This window comes from Panthera tigris, chromosome D3 (genome assembly GCF_018350195.1).
Source record: "Panthera tigris isolate Pti1 chromosome D3, P.tigris_Pti1_mat1.1, whole genome shotgun sequence".
NCBI lineage: Eukaryota > Metazoa > Chordata > Mammalia > Carnivora > Felidae > Panthera > Panthera tigris.
This window is the reverse complement of record NC_056671.1, coordinates 88,807,969-88,825,523: the sequence shown is the minus strand read 5'-3', so window position 1 is coordinate 88,825,523 and position 17,555 is coordinate 88,807,969. Positions and strand designations below refer to the sequence as shown.

Below are 17,555 nucleotides of genomic sequence, written 5' to 3'. Positions count from 1 at the left end.
CTCGGGGTCAGGGCAGCCGCTGGGACACACACATTTGGATTTCTGTGACAAAAGTTCAAGCCGCCCTGCTGTCTTTGTTGAGCTCTAGGAGACTATTGGCAGTTCTATCAAAGACCAAATTTAAATGGTACCCTTTCCCTATTCTGTTTAGCCTGAAGTTCTCAGTTCACTGGCTGGAAACACCAGGATTCAAAAGTTGATGTCCTTAGACCCAACCCGTCCTCAGCCTGAAGGTGAGAAGTCCTGTCTTGGTATGGCTCTGAGCATCCCCACAGGTGCTTATTTGTGTCTAAAAGAAACCCGTCCTCAGCTCTAGACGCCATCCCCGCGGTCACCCCTTGTCACCTGCGGGTTCATTGTTCTTGCGAAGCAGAAGATTTCTGTTTGCATTATGATCATCCGAGTGGGTAGAGGGGGGTTTGGCTTGAGCCCCAGATATTGAGCATTCATGATGTAGCTCTCTCACATTGTTCTGTTGGTGGCTAGCCAAGTTCAAGTGTGTAACATCCCACAGTCCTATTTTGGTCAAGCTACCCGTATCGATGGTTTGGGTTGTTGCAGGTGGTTCTGATATCAGTGGTGCCATGGGAGCCTATGGCTTCGCAGGAACACAGGGCGCTTGGGGTCCAGGCTACCCAATGAGTCAAGTGCATGCTGCTGCTTTGGTTTAACCAAGCATTTCAGCTGCCCTCCCTGCCCCTGCTGCCACCTCAGCTGTGCCTGCCTTGATGTAGCCTCTCCACTGATCCTCCCAAGCTGTGATACTTCCCTGATGGGAGAAGAGTTCTTCTTTCTGTATCACATTTAAGCAAGGCATGTCCCATAGTGACATCTCTTAGGTCCGTGCAGTCACCTTCCTCCTGCGAGCCTAGAAATGCTTGCTGGAATGAATGGCTTTGGGCAAGTTTGGTCTCACTGTGCCCAGGATGAACTCTTACTCTATGTGCTTGAGTCCTTTCAGCACGCAGTAAATCCTGTGTCGAGGGGCCCAAATATGCCTCCACAATCCGGCTTCGCTGATTTCCATGTTCTGATGTCTGACAGTCACGCCTCTAACCCCAAGACCCAGTGATAGACAGGCTCCCACAACCTGAGTGTTCGGCTCAAAATCAGAGAGACCTATATGCTAAGGGTCACGGCTCAACTCCACTGCTGGAAACATCTGAATCCCACAGCAGATGGTTTGCAGAGAAAGGTATGGTGTTTAACCCCTTTCAAGGAATAGGAGGAGGGTAATTCTGGTTCCATCTTGTCAGGAAGCAGGAGTTCCGAAAGTAATTCTGGTGCCAACTCTTAACAGAATAAAATTATCACCTTGAAACGTCAACATGTATATAACAGTTGATAGTTTACAAAGCTGTGGAGAAAGTAGCCGTTTCTTCCTAAATTCAGACTTTAAAAATTTCTCTAAAAGTCTAATGGGTTGTTTCTGCTGCTTTACAAAAAGTCCCTTTTACTTAACTACTTCTCTGCTCTTCAACATGAATTACATCTTATTTTGGTATTACTGTTTTGTTAAGTCTAATGTGGAACATTCTCAGGGTAGGGCATGCACTGATTAATAATCAAGATACTCATTTCCTGCATATGCACAAAGAGTCTTCCAATATTATTGCTAAATTCAGGTAGTCAGGCATTGATGCCCAAGGCATTCTCTCACTGGGTCCTCCAAAAATATTGTAACGGATTAATGGGTTACTTCTGTGAATAAAACTGATTATCTCTATTTTAACATGTTTGGTTGTTGCTATATGATATAAAAATATGCACAAGGAATAAAAGCCCTACTCCATTAAAATGTAACTCATAGCTTCAATATTTCCCCTCTCCCATTTAAATATGTATGTAGAATTACTGGCTTTTAAAGATCAACTTTAGCATGTAAATGCATTTGTAATGAATATAATTTCTTGCACTGGACGTTAACTTCCCCAGGATCTGAGGGCAGCATTTACTGAAGGTTAACACAGGAGATAGTGTTCCATATAGAGGATGTTGTAAGATACAGTCTAGGGTGAAAAAAATTGCTTTGCTTTATAGAATTTAAATGAATTCCAATCTTTGTGCTTCCTGACTGAAAAGGAAGAAAATTGTTTCCAGGAGAGTTTAGAAACATGTTATGTTTGTCATTGTGAACCCGTGGCTCAAGCCTATCCTGGGATTTTAAGGACATTGTGTCGGGCCAGTTCCTGGGGAACTGGGGAAACAGATGTCTGAACATGATGCTCCGGGCGTGTAGCTGTTGCCGAAGAAACACGGTAAAATATAACGAACCTCGTGTTACAACCCTTGGTCCAAAGGGAGTTCCGTCCCGGGGCGGATGTCCAGGGAGAGAGCACGGGGCCCGAGGGCCCATTTTGTGTCTGCGCCTCAGCTTTCACTGGTTGTGTGATCTTAGGGAAGTTGTTTAACTTATTGGAATTCAATTTCACCATCTGTGAACAGTTCACCTTTTGCCTATTTGTGATTTTTTTCGAGAGACAGAAGTTCTTAATTTTTATGTGGCAAAGTGGGTCACGTTTCTCCTTTACACTCAGTGTTGTTTTAGGTATTGTCTAAGAAATCTTTCCCAAGGTAGAGGTCATGACAAGATCTGCATGTATTACCTTCTAAAAGTTCAATGTTTTGCTTTTCGGATAAGATCTACGCTCAGTCTGGAGTTAATTTCTGGGCAAATTGTGAGATTTGCCTTCTGACCACTACCCATTTCTCCTCCTGTAGGCAAACTCTATCCTAATTCCACGTACTAGCTTTCCCTGCTGGTTTTTAAAAACTCTGTTACATTCCACTGGCCTTTAGTTCTACTCTTGCATTAATAGTACACTGTCTTAGTTACTATTTCATTATAATCATTGGGTAGCCAGTAAGGTAAACTTTCTAACTTTGTACTTGTTTTTTAATAGACTTTATTTTTTAGAGCGGTTTCAGATTCATAGCAAAGATGAGTACAAGGTACAGGGATTCCCGGTATGCACTCTGTCCCAGCATGCATAACCTCTCCCATTGTCAGCTTCACTCACCAGATTAGTAATTTGATACAGTCGATCAACCTGTATTCATGCATTATAATCACTCAATGTCCAAAGTTTACCCCAAGGTTCACTCTTTCTATTGTACATTCTATGGGTTTGGACAAATGGATGTCATAGATCTATCATTATGTTCTCATACAGAGTATTTTCACTGCTCTGTGCTCTGCCTGTTCAGCGCACCCCATCCCTACCTCCAGGTGACTCCTGATCTTTGTACTGTCTCTAACCTTTTGACTTCTCCAGGATGTCACAGAGTCGGAATCAGAGAGCATGTAGCCTTTTCAGATAGGCTACATTCACTTAGAAATATGCATTTTAGGTTTGTACTTCTTTTTAAATATTGTTTTGGGTATTATGACACTTTGTATTTCCAGATAAATTTCAGAACTAGTTTATCAGTTTATACACACACACACACACACACACACATATGCACACACACACAGGCACACATGCATGCACAAATACCCATTGGAATTTTTATGGGGATAGTATTAAACGTATAGATCAATTTGGGGAAAATTGTTAGGTTGGATTTAGAATATTGAGTCTTTAATTTTGTCCATTAATTTATTTACATCTTCATTAATTTCTTTCCATAATGTCTTACACTTTTCTTTGTAGGGATGTTGCACATTTTACAACTATTTTGGCTTTATTTTTTTTTTAATATGAAGTTTATTGTCAAATTGGTTTCCATACAACACCCAGTGCTGCTCCCAACAGGTGCCCTCCTCGATGCCCATCACCCACCCTCCCCTCCCTCCCACCCGATTTTGTCTTTCTAATTGGCTTTCATAAATTGTATTTTACTAGAAGTTGGCCAATTTCACCTAAATTTAAATATTCATTGGCATAAATGTGCTCAAAATATCCTTTTAAAATATTTTCAATACGTTCAGTTTCTATTAGGATGTTCCTCTTTTCATTTACAATACTGATCATTTGGACCTTCTGTTGTTTTACCTCTTGATCATTACCATGAAAAGTTCATAAGTTTTTTTAAATGTTCATTTATTTTTGAGAAAGAGAGGGAGATAGAGTATGAGTGGGGGAGGGGCAGAGAGAGAGGGAGACACAGAATCCAAAGCAGGCTTTGAACTTTGAGCTGTCAGCACAGAACCTGATGTGGGGCTCCAACTCATGAACCGCAAGATCGTGACCTGAGCCAAAGGCAGACACTTAACTGACTGAGCCACCCAGGTGCCTCAAAGTCCATTAGTTTTATTAGTTTTTTTCAAGGAGGCCAAGTTTGATTGTGTTGTTCCTTTGTCTTGTATATTTGTTTATAATTTATATATTTTTTCTTCTTCTATTATTTTCTTTCTTCTACTTTCTTTGAATGTACTTTTCTGTCCTTTATGTAACTTCCTTGCATGCCTTCTCATTAGCTCATTGATTTTCAGCTTGTCTACCCTGGTCTGCTGGGCTGAAGTTTCTGTTTTTATATACATGAATATAGGTTTACTTTTCCTTCATTCTTCCTTATAGTCTCATTAGCTATAGAACAGTAGATGACATATTTCCTAATGTCACATGCTCATGCACACACACACATGCACACATGTATATATTAGTAGTGACTTACTGAAGTGTGATCTCAGGTTTTTTGAAAGGATTTGTGCAAAAAACTGAGTTTCTCAAATGAAACTTGGACTGTGACCTTGACCTCACCACCATGGGCAGATGATTTTTATACCCAGCACCTTTACACAGCAGATAAGCCTGTTGAGAACTTTGAAGAAGAATCACATTTGCTTTTACTCTTCCTCCATAAAATTCTCACTCTCTTCCTCCTTCTGTTCTTCCTCATCTCCTTTTCTTTTTGTGGTCATTCTCAGCTCATTTTTCTCCAGATTATGAGAAGATTGATTTTGTGCCTGGAGAGTTCCTTGGATCGTAACTAAACACTTCTTTAGTTAGTTTTTCATATTGTTAGTGCCCTTCCAAGGGCCCATCAGCCAGTTCCCATATATATTTGGAATGATTTATTGGCCAGATCAAACTTCGGCACTAGGTATGCAGTTTTCCTCAAAAACAAGTTCACAAAAAATGGTATGGTATATAAAAATAGTTTTGGGATATGACTGCCAAAGCTAGTAATAGGAGCCAACCCAGCAACACAGCAGCAGCTGGGACCGGAAGCGGAATGAATTGCTGTGTAGGAACATTTCCTAACTTAGCACTGCAGGATTGGCTTGGTTGCCAGGAGCAAGCAGAGCAACCCGAAGGCTCTGAATCAAATGGCACAGGATGTGAAGCCAGACAGCAAGGAGCCGAGAGGTGAGATGTGCATTATCACCCTCACCGCCCGTATACCTCTCAATCATGTCAATTATAGAAGTTGTTTCTTTCCTCTTTCCGATATGGGAAAACAACATTTCTCCCTACTTGGTTCTTCCAACATCTTTTTTAAGTTCCTCTTTAACCATCAGTCTAGATTTTCTTTACTTCAAATCAGAAGAAAAGTATTGGTAATTTAAGAGCAATGAAAAATTTCCTAGATAAGGTGGCTCAAGAAAGTGAAAAAGGGATTTCACAACTCTGTACTATCTGACTGATTAGTCCGTGAAAAAAGAAAGCTTGATGAGGCTCTATTCTTCCCTTTGGAATGTATTCTTTGTTGGTTTGCTTTTACTCACAACTCTTGTTTGAACTACAACAATGTAACATTATGTTAGGTAAAAATTTTAAGCTATAATTTTCTGCCTACTACTGTATCTTAGACATTGGTCTCCAAAAGAATTAAGTATTACCATGTGGTTGGGAATCTACTCTCCATGGTATTGTGAGATAAACCCATTAAGGGATATAGTATAAGCTATGTTGACTAACTTAAAAACAATTCCAGAAATTCTACCCAATGTCACTCGGTATTTCAACTTATTTACCTTTATATATTTAGGAAAATGAATTCTATATCTCCCACAATTGCATCTCAAATTAAGCAATGCCCCTTCAACAGCAATCCAGGAGCCTACACTTTCCTCTGGAGATGTTTGAGTTCAGAATGTGACATGTAGATCTTCTGAGATGATCCTCAGAAGGATTAGCACATTCCTTCCAGTATTCATAGAGACAGTAAGAGTTACCATCAGAGGGTGAATTTCAGATCTGGCCAGATTCCATAAAATAAAGCCAATATACCAATAAAACCAACTGTACTGATTAAGCCAAAGAGCATACTTTCTGATTAGTAAAACTGGGCAAGTAAAAATAATAAAATTCATGTTTTCATTATGTTGTTTGTGCGTTGTGCCACAAATCAATTCTTCTAAGTGAATTTTTACATCTATTTGGGACACTAGCAGCCTCATTTGAAAAACTGTTTAGCTTTCACATGAGCATTCTAAAAGACAATACCTTTCCAGACACATACTTCACTTAGAAAAAATATTTCACGTGGTATCATACTATGTGCTGGGAGAGTGAACCAAGACTGGCAGAATTGAGAAAGGCTGTATGCGATTCACTTGAAAGCCCTTCTGTCTTTGGTTATTTTCATGTTGGTTGCAGTTTTCACTGAACTCTGCCGAGTCCCTTTGCAAGCACCTGGGACTGTCTTTTCTAACCTTTTGAGTGCCTTTTGGATGTGCAAGAAATAAGAGCTCTCAGGATGAGAAGAAACATTAAAAATAACTTCCAAAACTCCTTTGGAAATGTGATTGTCTTTAATAAAATAAGTGGGGGCACGGCAGGGATGCCCACACAATTTGAGCTCAAATCAAATGCAGGTCCTTATCAAGTGAGGTCTGGCTCTGAGGACACTACAGCTCATTAAAATGTCACAGTTTCTATGTTATAGTGTCAGGGGATAGGGGTACTGCAGGGTCTCTGGCATTAGTAGGTGAAGACTCAGCAAATTTTGTCGTAATTTTTTTCGACTAAACATAGCACAGAAATTTATGAACAGACTCCATTGTGAAAATGCTCTTTTCAGAAAAAAAAACACAAAAAACTAAAAACCTCAGTCCTGTACACTTTCAGGAGAATTGAAAAGTTTATACTGTGTAGTGATTAAATGCAGATAAAGCAATTCATTTTCCCAGTGTTGTTTGGAATACAGTTTGCTGTAAAAGATAATCCCACAATTTATAATCTGGACATTTTATTATTAGGCTTTAGAAGGCTTTTATAAAATGGACTGGATATTTGGTAATTATATTCTCCTCCTTTTAAGCTCTTTCCTGCTTCCCAATCCCTACCCCAGAGTGACCTTTGCAGGGAATTTGGCTTGGTGCCACCGAGTGGGCCTTAGAGTCAGAACATAGAGGAATAGAACTGGGAGGAGTGTGTGTCCTACAGGCTCACCCAAAACAGAATCTCTTCGATGTGTTTCCCTCAGTTGCTTTTGGGGCCCAATTCCAAATTAATACTCTGTGCTTTAAGCGGATGGAAAGACAAAAAGACAAAGAGTATTTCTACTACTTTCCAGATGTGTTTTTGAAATGTGAGATTTGTAATGGATACTGATATAAATAAACTGTGCATGTACATGAACAGACATTTCCCTACAGGTTAGTTATGGAAGAAAAACACTCACATCACATGAGGGACTTTTGTCGTGTCCTACATCACATATGCTTAGGGACATAAACTATGAATAGAACTCATGCTCGTCATTATGTTAGTATAGACTTAGAGATTACTAGTAAGCTATTGATTCATGTAAATTATTTCTGTTGGTTTCTTACTTCACAGGGAAAAATAAGGATCTGAATAAAAGGTTTTCAGACCCACACACTTAATTAGTATACTTTGTGAACCCTCAAGGTTTTTACAAAGTAAAAGTGTATATTTTTGGAAAAGCTATTAGTTCTCAACAAATAAGTCTTTTATTTTTTGCCATGCTAAATATAGCATATTGTAAATAGGTTTGCTACTCCTTTTAAACTTCAATACCTGGAGAGGAATTTAGATTCAGAATGTGGGCTGTCAATTGTTCAGAAAGAACACATTTTTTTTTAAGGAATTGCCTCAAGAATCAAATAAAAATTATTTCATTAATTTATAAGTTTTCCACAGTGCAGAGAGTAATAGGAGAACAGAAGCCTGTCTGGTGCTGGGCCTAGAGAGTCAAGCAAATTTTCCTTCCTAGGGTGAGTAGATACAAGACAACAAACTAGCTGAGCTGGAAGGTCTGGGGGGAAGCAGGTGCCTCAATCCCAGAAATCAGGGCAGAGAAGAAAGGAAGTGTGTTCCAGATTTGAGCAAAAATTTTCTTTCCCACGGCTTTCCCACAGGGTTCTTAATTTGCCCTCTCTTGAAAAGCGAATGTCTATCTGTTTAGTCCTTTTGCTGCCCTGGGTAATGGGGATACAGTGGTGCGAGAGACTTGGGCCTCTGTTTTCACGACCTTACAGGGCCCCGTGTGCATCTATGGGGGGATGTTTTAGATGATGGGATGCAGTGTAAACAGTCCCCCTGGGGGTGGGGAGTCTAGTTCAAAGATTGGGGGCCTAGTTCTGAGAGCAGAGATCCCCACCAAGCCTATGTTTATGTAGGAGACCGCGGGCCAATTTCAGCTTCTTGGAGGAGGTTATCAAACTGAGACCTTGGAGGCGCACTCTGGTGCAGCAGAGCCACTGAGGAAGAGAGTCCCAAGCAGAAGGAACAGCAAGCCTAGAAACCTGAAGACAGGGCAGAATACGTTTTTGAGGAACTGAGTGAATTTCAGAATTGCTGGAGCCTGGAATATGGCAGTGTGGAAGGCCATGGCAGAGGGATGGAAAGCAGGAAGAAGACAGAATGTGGAGGCCAATGAAGGGCTTTTATAAGATGAAGAAAGAAACGTACACTGAGAGTCGGTAACTCTTGAGGGATTTGAAGGAGAGTAACACAATTAGAACTGAATTTCAACAGCTCATTCTTTTACCCACTCTCTGCAATCCTTCTAATATTTGGAGACCTGCTCCATCCCTGTTTCTTTCATTCTTCATGTGGGATGGTCATGATCCCTTCATGATCTCTTCACGATCACCTTCTTCTGAGCAAATTTCTCTATGTTCCTCTTACAAGAGGGAATCCCAAGCAGAAAAAAACCTGTATATAGCATAGTAGGATTTTGTTACATCTTTTGCTTGGATATTATTCTTTTATTAGAGAAGAGTAAAATTTTTATGGCATACTGTTTATCCGTTTTGAGCGTATAGTAAACTAAAACAAAATCGACACCTTTTTCTAAGTGACACTGATGTTTAGTTGTCTCTCCTGTCTTGTCTATGATTTCACATACCCCTGTTAAATGTCATGCTAATGGTGTCAGTCCATCATTCATGTCTATCAGGATTGTTTTGAATCTTGGCTGTGTCGTTTGAGGCATTGGCCATCCGTCTTAGCCTGTGTCAGCTGCAAATTTAATAAAGATGATTCCTACATCTTTATCCAACTAACAGCTTCTCTCTGGAGCTTCCTCTTCTGGTTGATAAGAATCGTATTTTCTACCTCAATTTATTCAGCCAGATATAAATCCACTCAAGTATTTTCAAACCACATCTCCTTATAAGATTCTAAAGTATTATAAAGAACTTGGCCAAATGTCTTGGTGAAATCAATTCACACGATTTCTTTTATATTCTCTGCATCTTGTAGCAGAGTAAGCCATTTGAAAATGGTTTTACTGAAGAACCCATTCTGGTTCCTAGTAAGCATCTTTTTACCTTTATAACCATCTGCTAAAAGTACTCCTGAAACTTTGCCAGGTACCTGCATCAATCTCCCTTTACTTAGTTTTGGGGTTGGATTATTTCTTCCTATCTGGAATGACCCATCTGTCATCTCCATGATTTCCTCTATGATTTCTTTTGTCCTCTGTGATTTCTTGAGAATTACAAGTGGTGTGGTCCCCTGATGGCACTTCTCACACTGGATTGTAGTGGATAGCTAACTTCTCTTCACACCCACCCTCCTCCTGTGACTGACCTTAAGCTCATGAACCTATCCATATTTATGCACTGCGTAGCTTCAAGGGACATATTCGGATAGGCATCACTTCCATCCACAGAAAATACCACAAACTAAATACTAAAATACCACAAAGTAAAAACTTCCTTTTTTGGTAAAGTCAATCCTGGTAACTCACCAACCAAGTCAGACATCCTACTGGTTTGTCTGTTTCAAGTTAGTTATGAGATGGAAAACATATATTTTGCTTGGAATGACCATGGTCAGAATCTATTTTCCATTTTAATTCATTTATTACCGGTGAATTGCCTGGTTGTTAAACTTTCAGAAAATATATCCACTTAATAGATAGAAGTTTTATGTTAAACCATATATAAAATACATAATAAATATGCCTTCTTAAAATAAATTTTATTAAGCCAAAATTATATTGTCACATTTTCCCTTTTGTAGTTTCTGCCAGAGTTGTTCCATGTAATAATTCTTTGCCTTCTGTTCCAACAGAAAGGATACCCCCATACAAAAGACATGATCAGAAGGCACAAAAGGGTGGGTATGAAGTTTGGTTCCAGAGTAAGGCTGTTTTAATCAGCAAGGAACTTTGGCGATTCACGCTGTAATAGATACAGGTGCATCACGTTGCGGTGGGGACGAAGTCTAAACCAATCTAAGAACGCTTCATTTCCCCCATCTCCAACACCATTGTTCTGGTTCTGACTTAACTTAATTTTAAGGATTATTGGGAAGAATTAAATATGTTGTGTATAAAAGGCAGGCACACAGTGGTAGCTAATATCTGGTAGCTATTATGGCTTACTGCTGCTAAGTCCTCTCTCTGAATAGTACAGCCAGAGAGAAAGAGCTAAACAGACTAAACCAAAAAGCACAAAAGAGAGAAAGCAGACACCAACAGGTCAGGTGCTAGGTGGTTATAATAAGAGATTAGAAAACTGGAAAGAGCCCATATTCATTCCTGCCTCTTCTGTCTAGGAGTTGAGTCTAAGTGTGGGAATGGACAAATCGGAGAGAGCCTTTGCGGAAATTTGAGGAAAATGAAGTTAGCGTTGCTATCGTTTCTGCCTGGGTATCCTGTCCAGGTGTTGTCTGTGGGCGACTACTGCTAAATGCTGACTTTTCCTGAGTGAGCTTTCTTGGGTTCCATCGTGGCTCCGCAGAGCAGGCCAATTCCCAGCATGTGGAGCCAATGCCATCCCAGTCTGGGCTTCCTCGCCTGCCATGCTTTATCCGGGCTGGGACAAGCGAAGTGGTCTTGAGGTGACCCTAAAGCTGTCTGTGCAGGTGTCTGGAGGGGTCTGTTAGTAGCATTCAGGTAGCTTTCCCATTTACCTCTTGTTTCTTGACTGTTTTCCAGCTCCCCACTGTTCCCCGGGAGTGTTGTCACACCCTGATGGGATGCAGAATTCTTCCTGCCAGAGACTGATTAGTTTTTGTTTAGAAGTCAACAGTCTGGGATTGAAGCCACTTCAGAAAGAGGAATTAGGTTGGGAAGAAACAAGTGTTTGTGTGTATATGCCTTGTCCTGTTTAGAAAAAAAAGAACAAACAACAAAAGACAAATCAGCCCTCAAACTTTCCTTTAGCATCAAGAAGAACTCCTGGTGTAGTGAAGCCGAGCATCAAGTGTCTGAAAAGAAAGCTGCTGATAACCAGGGGAGAGTATTCTTACCGACTCTGTAAACACAGTATGCAGCTTACCTCTGTTTGCACATCCAAAATTCATTCCCCTTCCTTCCTTGCAAACAGAATTACCTGCGCCTGGTAACTCACCTTCCTCTACAATGTAAGACATGTGTAATGTTTAATATTTAAAAGGAAAAAGGAGAGAAACTAATACCTTTATCCTCTGGATGAAGGAGAAAAACAGAGAGAGAGACAGAGAAATTCTCCTTGAGTTGACATGAGGGCATTGAATGCTGTCATTGGCAAAATAATGCCACCAACAGATGCCCACGTCCTAATCCTTGGGACCCATGACTGCATTAGTTGACGTGGAAAGGGGAATGAGAGGTGCTCATCAGCTGACCTTAAGCGAGGGAGGTTCTCCTGGATTCCCAGGGTCATGTGACCACGGTGCTCTTCTAAGTGGAAGAGAGGCAAAGAGTGAGCGACAGGACACGAGAAAGACAACCCCATTTGCTGGTTGTCAACATGGAAGAAGGGGCCACAAGCCAAGGGGTGCAGGTGACCCCCAGAAGCTGGGAAAGGCAGGGAAACCAGTGCTTTGCCTTTGCCCCAGAAAGGAGAACAGCCCTGCTGATGCCTTGGTTTTAGCCCGGGAAGACCCGAATGAGAGCAGTTTTAACCGAACTGAGAGTAATAAGTGTGTATTGATTCACAGCACTCAGTGGTAGCTTTTATGGAGATGTCCCCTGACACATTCAGTGTATTCCACACATGGCTTCTTTCCCTCCTCAAGTGCTCCACGCTGGCTGCATCCCAAAGTGCTGGCCTGCTCTGGCTCCTCTGCCTGGAAAGCTCATCCTCCCCTCCACCCATCTCAGCCCCTTCCTTGTCCTTCATGGCTCTGGCTCAAGGTCACCAGCACCAGTGGCCTCCAACCACCTGACGTACGACATGTTCTTTTTCCCGCCCGTTACTTTGGTCTCCTCTATCCTGTTCTTTCCTTCACAGCATGCATTAAAAATTCTAAGTTATATATTATTATTCCCTTGTTTGCTATCTATCTATCTTTGCCACTAGACAGAGACTCACGAAGTTGGGAACCGCGTCTCTTGTCTTCTGATGTGTACCCAGAGCTGACACGGCACCTCCTCCATAGGTGCGCACAAGTATTTGACGGTTTCAAAAGAAACAAAAGTAATTTAAATTAACTTCACAGTAATTTTCTTTCTGAGCTACTGATTTTATGATATTTACCTATCTGTGACTCTGGGCATAACTCTTGTAATGTTAAAAATATTTAATATAAGGTAGGAAACTACCCCCTCATCTAATTTCTAAAATTTGCCTTGCTACTCTTAACGTGCAGACTTTTTTCTTATCAGCTTGATAATCATTCTATTATGTTCTCTAAAAATCATATTGAGATTTTGATTGGTAGTAAAGTCAATATGTGAATTAATTTGGGGAGGAATCCTTATTCTTCCACGGTGCTGCCTTCTCATTACAAGTCACAGTATGCTTCTCTTTTTATTCAAGTATTCTTGTACTCTTTCAGTAAAGTTTTATACTTTCAAATAAAGGTTTTGAATCCTAATGTTTTTACTAGGCTTACTCAGTGGTACTTTCTTTTAAATGTTGCTGCTGTAAACTGATTTTGTTGTTGTTGCTATTACATTTTCTTTTTCTTTTACGTTGATTTATTTGTTTTGAGAGAGAGAGAGAGAGAGAGAGAGAGAGAGAACAAGTGGGGGAGGGGCAGGGAGAGAGAGAATCTCAAGCAGGCTGCACGCTGAGCTTGCAGCCCACACAGGGCTCTGTCTCACGACCACGAGATCGTGACCTAAGCGGAAATCAAGAGTAGGACGCTTAACTAACTGAGCCACCCAGGTGCCCTGCTGTTATGTTTTCTACTAGTTGATTGCCAATATATAGGAAGAGATTTTGGTCTTTCTCCTTTGGTTCAGCTGCATAGTTGAACATTTTTATCAATTCGAAGAGATTATTTTTAATATACTCTGTAGGATTTGGGGAAGGTTGAAGAACACTGGTATATATGAAATGGTTACCATATTGTTTTACGAATAATAAGTCTTCAGTAAGCATTTATTTTTCTTCCTCTCCCTGTCCTCCCTCTCTTCGTCCTTGTCATGACACGAATCTGTTTGTAAATGGTGTGCAGGCATTTTTTCCCCCTGCTTTTGGTACTTACGGTTCTTATTTTGTTTCACATGTTGCTAATTTGCTAGAACTTCAAAAAGAGTTTTAAATAGCAGGGGCTATTAATAATAGTCAGTTTAAAGAAGCATCTTACAATTCCCGGTTTCCCAAAAGAATTTTTTTCCAGGAGTATATTTTTAATTTTATCATATTTTTTTTCTAAGTGTCTTTCTGGATCTTTTGATATGATTCATTATATGTATGTATTTTGGAATAATCTATTGTCCTTAAATTTTTACTTGGTCACAGGGTAATGTATTTTTTAATGTTATATTGATTTGGGTTTGTAAGTATTTTGTTCAGAGTGTTGGCCTCTCTCATATAAGTAAAAGGGCCTAGGTCTTTCTGTCTGTTTTAGGTTTTCATGTTAGAGTGACGTTAACTTCAAAAGGTGAACGGAGAGACTTTGTGACCGCCTCTGGTGTCCTGAGGTCTCTCTGTCTCCTACACTTCAGTCAATGACACGATCATATACCCAGTTATTCAAGCAACTTAGGAGTTACCTTGGTCCATCAAATATAAAATACCATGACTCTTAAACTAGATCATTAGTCTGTGTGCCAGTCAGAAAGGAGGAAAATGAAGCCTGTCGAACTGTGACCCAAAGGCATCTTGTCACTTAGCATTTTTCTTGCATAGCGATTAAAAACTTGTTTAGATCTCTTAGAAACACAGGTTGAAAGAATCCGATGTTAGTGTATGTAACAAATAAGAATGTATGTAAAATAAATGTAAGGATTTCCTCATTTCTTTCCCATCCTGGAGCCACAGTCTCCTGGATCTCCAGACCCCATGTGGTTGTGGTCCACACAACGCCATCATCCAATCAACGGTGGGCAGGTGAGTCATAGCCCACCGTTGTCTCCGGGCGTTTCCCCAGCTCCTGGAGGCCTTCTGCGAGTAGGCTGTGCAGCCCCGGCAACAGCAGCCGCTCTGTGCCTGTGCCAGACACAGTCATTTCAGATGCATGGTGACTCCAGAGGTGGTAAAATTGGAGAAAGATCATGTCTTAGTATGAACGAACCATGCTGTCTGATTTCTCTCTTCCTCACCCTCCACGTCCAAACTGTTAGTGAGCAAGTGCTTTCAATTCTATCTCAAGTAATTTATAGTGTGTAGTTCTCATATCTGCTTATTTCTGTCCGTCCCCACTGTCGCACCCTTGGTGTGGTTGACCGTGAATGTCATCTGGGTGATGCCAACCCTCTAAGGGGCTCCCTGTCCCCGCCGCCCCCCCCCCCCCAGCCCTAAAGTCTCATCTTCACAGGGCACCACAAATTTCCTTAAACTCCTTCCCATGGCCCTCGGGCCACTCCATGTCTGGTCCCTTCGTAAATGCCATATTTTAGTTCCTCAGATATGCCAACCTTCATCTAACTTTCACATATGCCTTTTTCTCAGCCTGAAATGCTTTCCCTCACATTCCTCCCATTCCCTGGGAGTTAGCCTGAATGTCATTTCTTCAGAGACGTCTTCCTGATGTGCCTACTGACCTTTGTGCACTTGCTTTTGATAGGGTCTATTCCCCAAAGCATCTCAGGAATAGTTTGTGGGTAGTATTTTCTCAACGTGTGCATGTCTTTTGATCGTCTCCTGTCATGAATGACAGCGAGGCAGAGGGCATGGCATGGGCCAGAGTTTCTCTCCAACCTCCTCATCTACGTGGTGTGGCTCAGCTTGACAAGGGAAGTGTAACCCCAACCCTGTGGTCTGGAGCTGCCAAGCTGTGAAACACACAGTCCAGTCCACCGGCTGGTCAGTGACTAATTAAGCCGTCTTTCTGAGTAAGTTGAAGTAAGAGATGTGGAGAAGATGGTTATTCTGTGGTTGAGGTTTGATCTGCAAAGCCACATGGAGTTAGCACCAGGCAAGAAAGCACCAACAGGTGGTGGAAGCCAGAGGAGGGGTGGGAGAGAGAAGCAGACCAGCCAGAGGAGCAGGTTGACAGCACGTGTCTTTGAAAAGGAGGCGGGGCGGGACGGAGGCCAAGAAACCCAGAGGCACCGCTGCATCATGGACTTTAATTCTCTTTTTCATCAGAAACAGCAACTTGTTTGAGTTCTACCCCGGACACACACGGTATATGCATATACGTGTGTCCAGGCACATGTCCGCCCGCATAGTCTCCTCTTGTCTGTCTCCTGAACTTCACACGTTTGATATTCAAATATCCTGCAATACATTCTTTAGGAGCTTGGCCAGAGGGGTTTCTCAGGGCCCGTACGTACCCAGCATGCATGTGGTTGGGTCATGCTCTCTCTAGCCTGTTTGATAGTCCTCAGCTAGGAACCCTGCTAGGTCCTGTGAAAACCAGCTCAGGAGACGAAATCATCCTGCCCCTCCTAACTCTCTCTTCTTCACAACTATCACTTTCGAGTGATGCCCACACCACCCCTCCTACTCCTGCCCCTGCCCTCCTGTGTCTTTGTGAGAGACCACACTACCAGAATGCAGGGCCCCTGTGTCCCGCCTTGTCCCAGCCTTTTCCAGGAAGAAGCGTGGCCTCTGATCTGGGTTGGAGTCAAAGGCAGTGATGGCCATGAGCACAATGCCGGAGAGGATTTAGCAGCAGGACCTCCGGAACGAAGGCCTTCCTGGCCTTGGGATGCTGTGGACTCTGCTTCGGAGCTGGAGGCCGACGCCAAGGGCGGACACCGTCTTCCTCTGTCATCGGCAGGCAAAGCCAGCATTGCCAGCTGAAAAGCCAGTGTTTTCCACTGACTTTATTCTTTTCTTCATCTGTGTTGATTCCCTTTGGAGTTAGTGGCCATTCCTCCGATACTGAGAACAGATTCACTCAGGTTAACTGCTGGTCCTGTTGGTTGTTTTGCGAATGTTCTTTTAGTTTTCATCCTTCTACGCATTTTCACGGGTACTTTGGCGGTGACTGCAAGAGCTGTGTCCAGGGCTGCCGCGGGATTATCAGTTAAGCCCCAGGCCCCAGACTCTCCAAAGTGCACCTGATTCCTCGCAGAACCTGGCAAATCTATGCCCTTCGGAATCCAAGTTTAGCCAAGGAATCTGCTCACAATCCTGTGTATTCATTTCACGAGCTGGGAGCCATCCTGAAAGTATGTAGACATTTTAAAATAGTTCTCTCTTATTTAGAAAAAAAAAAGTCTGCTTTCATTTAAAGAATCTCCCTTTTCTTCTTGTTTCATATAAACCAACACAATTGGTTTTGTAATGCAAATGTTTCTTTGTTCTTCCAAGAAATTGTAGAGGATACGATAATCTCAATTTCTAAAATCTTGCATAGCATCAATGCAAAAATTACACTGGACACAGTTCGACATGGAAGGAAGACTTCGTTCAAGTCTCCTGCAACAAAAAGGGGGGCCAGGACTCGGTCTGAGTTGAACTCCCCTGAAACAAAGGCTGGACAGATTTAAGAGCTAGGGTGGGGGTTCCTTGGCCACATGTGTTCGTCAGCTGGGCTTTCCCCAAGGAAAAATGAACGTGCTCAAATCAGAAGGTAGTTTTCCAGCTCAGTCAGGTGCCTCTGACTTTGGCTCTTGTCTTCCCACAGAGCCTGGGGGATGGGGGAGCTATGTTCCTTGATGATGACATTTCAAAGGGACCCAAGTCCCTGAGAAAGGCAGCCCTAGGTTGTAAAACAGACACGAGGCTTTTAAAAAGATTATGTCTCAAAGGGGCATTTGCAATTATAAGTTTTTTTTAAAACGTAAATACTGAACAGGTACCTGGGTGGCTCAGTCAGTTGAGCTTCTGACTCTTGATTTTGGCTCAAGTCATGAGC

At 41.8% G+C, this 17,555-nt stretch overlaps 1 long non-coding RNA gene across 1 annotated transcript in view; it reads left to right on the top strand.

Moving 5' to 3' along the window:
• The window catches only part of LOC122232328, a 29,997-nt gene that overhangs the window by 3,693 nt on the left and 8,749 nt on the right, over nucleotides 1-17,555 (top strand). The window contains exon 2 of the long non-coding RNA XR_006209679.1: nucleotides 152-233. This is a non-coding gene — a long non-coding RNA (uncharacterized LOC122232328). The remainder of the gene's footprint in view (nucleotides 1-151; nucleotides 234-17,555) is intronic.